This window comes from Austrofundulus limnaeus, unplaced genomic scaffold (genome assembly GCF_001266775.1).
Source record: "Austrofundulus limnaeus strain Quisiro unplaced genomic scaffold, Austrofundulus_limnaeus-1.0 Scaffold1476, whole genome shotgun sequence".
In the NCBI taxonomy this organism is placed as follows: Eukaryota; Metazoa; Chordata; class Actinopteri; order Cyprinodontiformes; family Rivulidae; genus Austrofundulus; species Austrofundulus limnaeus.
In genome coordinates this window covers 53375-56629 of record NW_013953878.1, presented here as the reverse complement: position 1 = coordinate 56629, position 3255 = coordinate 53375, and positions in this window count along the sequence as shown.

Here is a 3255-nt window from a genome sequence, read left to right as displayed (position 1 = left end):
GTTTTGAACTTGTGGAACGACTTTTTCTCTTTTGTTTAAATCTGAGATCAGTGTTAAAGGTCTTTTTTTATAATTAATGTGCGTGCCTTATTTAAAAAGATGGCCATTTGACAAATTGTTGTTTGATATATTTTAAGAAGTGTTTGTTTGCTAAGAGTTTATTTCAAATAGTATAATTTACAGTGTCATTTGGTTTTGGTCTTGTTTATTTATTTATGTTGTGATCTTACCCATTTTTGACTTGTCTTATCTCCTGGCATGTTATTGGTTATTATTGGTTCTTATTGGTTTTTGGCCATTAGAAGGAAAAAAGTTATCGGTTATCGGTATTGGTTCTTAAAATAAGTTATCGTGCATCCCTACTGTTTCCCACATCTTCATGGACAATAAAGGGGATTTATTCACTTGAGGCTATAAAATTTGAATACCGTCTTGCCATGTATAAAACACTTTCCTATTTAAAATAATTTTTCTATTAAAATTTTTGTAGTTATTCTTCAATAAAGTGTTAAATGGTTATTTTTTGTGTAAATTACAACACAAACTTACAGGGCCGTACATTGTGATATATGTCGCACGTGCTATGAAAAAAACTGTCTGTACTATAAAAGAAAAAACTACATAGCACCAGTGCAATCGCTTTGGAAGCTGCTGCTTTTTTTTCTTTACGTCCGTCCGTAATTTTTATAATACGGGAATTTTCTGCATACAATAAATTTCAGTGATGTGTAATGTAGGCGTTTGATTTGGACTGTTCTATTTCATGTAAGCTCCAACCTCTAAGGCTATCGCTGATGGGTATCTTTCACACTTGCGCGCATTCTGAAGAACCAATAGTCTATGCCCCCGTACCCACCTTGGTCCGCATAAAAGTCGGCCGGACCGATGTTCTGCTCCCTCTTTTTCTTCAGCTTTGTGATCAGTATTCTACGCCAACTGAACTTCGACAAGAGGCCTGGCCAGACAAAGATTTGTGTAGCACGAATCTGCCTGAACTAAGATTTGTCTCCAGTGATTAAAGTCAACACCCATCCTTTGAACTGCCCCAAATGGTCATTTTAACAAAAGCAACAACACTTTGATGTCCACTCAAGACCCCACAGAACAGACTCTGTGGAGCCACCAGCTACTTATCACCTCTGTAAAAACAGGACTGTAATTAGGCTTTGCTTACAAAAGAATGCACGAAACATCAAAGACATGTCAGTAAATTCATTTGTTATCGAACAGTGCCTCCTTGTGGACATTATCCGTAATTACTCATGATGAACTCTGATTCAATCTTGTGAAAGAATTGTTAACAAAAATACAATGTCAAAAAAAGAAAAAAAGGGAATGTATTTTTATCCTGATCTAATTACTGCTATAATCACAACGTCGTTAGGAACCTGATCCACTCATAGCTTTATAAACAGAATTATCGAATTTTCACTCAGCCCGAGTTCTGCAGACTCTCTGATTGGTCCGCAAAAGTTATGCCCCTTTTTCACTAGTGCCACTTWGTGTAGTGTCGGTACGGTTTGGTACGGTTCCAAGCCATTTCCATTAGGCCAGATCCATGGAATCTGCACTTTTTTTAGTACCTACTTCATTGTGGTTCCAACCGGCCCCAGCTGACACCTTAAATGCGACATCAGAACACTGTTCGTCACTGATTGGCTAAATTTTTGCAAATGTTTAAAATTTCAAAAGTTATTTATCAAATGTGTTTCCATCTCTCATTTTTGCACATTAATTTTTTTTTTCAAAATACCTAAAAACCACCTCCACCAACCGCCCAAAACACACCCATTGGAACCGGACTGGAACATCAGTGGAAAACCAACTGGTCCGACCCGTACCAGTGTTTCCCCTACCATTATACAGGCGGGGTGGGCACCTCCGCCAACGAGACGGCCGGCCCCTCTAAGAATTTCACGGCATGTAGTCATTTTTATTTAAATAAGGCCAGTTCAAGTCGAGAGCTATTTTTTGTGACCCTCCATATCCACCTCTCACCAAACTTGGGGGGGAAGACGGCGCAGAGCAAGGCTGAACGCTGTGTGTGGTCCTCACAAAGATAGGAAGACGTGTGTGAGATTAGACACGCAGCTCTGCTTTTAATCACGTAGCACCGATGCGACAGCTTTGCAAGCTACTTTTTCTTTCTTTAAAAGAAAATGCGACAGGTGAAGCCACAGCATGGTTACTACCTTATCAATAATTACTGCCTTTTTTCTTTCTCTGTGGGTGGGGGGGTCAGCTTCACACAGCTGCAGGTGAACACCTCCCGCGTATCCTGGACTATTTTCCACCGAGATTTATGTCGTGTTTTATATATATTATATTTCTAAAAGCACTTCTCTGAGTCAGCTTCAGATGTTTGTAGTTAATCATATCTTCTAAAATTTAACCAGGTGTTTCAATCCCTTTAAATTATGCAATAATTTTACTGGAGAAACTTGTCAGTTTGGTTAAAAAACAGTAAAAAAAAAGATTTCTGTGCAGAGAACTTCCATCCATCCATCCATCCATCCATTTTCTGAACACGCTTCTTCCTTTTCAGGGTTGCGTGGGTCACTGGTGCCCATATCCAGCAGTCACGGTGCGAGGGGCGGGGTACACCCTGGACAGGTCGCAGGTCCATCGCAGGACCACACATAGAGACAAACTAGACAAACAACCATTCACTCTCTCACTCACACCTAGGGACAATTTAGAGTTATCAATTAACCTAACAGTCAAGTTTTTGGTTTGTGGGAGGAACCCGGAGAGAACCCACGCATGCACGGAGAGAACATCCTCTGCTATAATTTTAAATAAATATATCAAAGCCCCTCAGTTGAAAACACTAAAATTATAGAAAAGATGTTTAAAAACTTCTATCCTCAGAAAATCTTCAGTCCTAAGAACACTAAACTGTAACTTTAATAAGTACACAGTTTACTCCTATTTAAATAAAAATGTTTGACCTGTAAGCAGGAAGTTTATGGATGTTGGTTTTTGATCTGTTTTTCAAAGAAGAGGATGAGGAGGAGAATGAGGAAGTTCTCCTCAAGCAGCTCCTAAAACTGTCAACCTGCTGACTGAGAACATTTGTATTTATGACACTTTGTATACAGAACAATATAGCCTACTTATTAAATTATATTYTTATTGAGATATTTTTGGGAAAACCAGATTTTGTCAAACCCCCACATGAGAGGTCACCACCGCGGTGAAAAAAATCCTGGGGGAAACTCTGCAAAGTTACAGTTCTTCTAGTTCTAATGATTA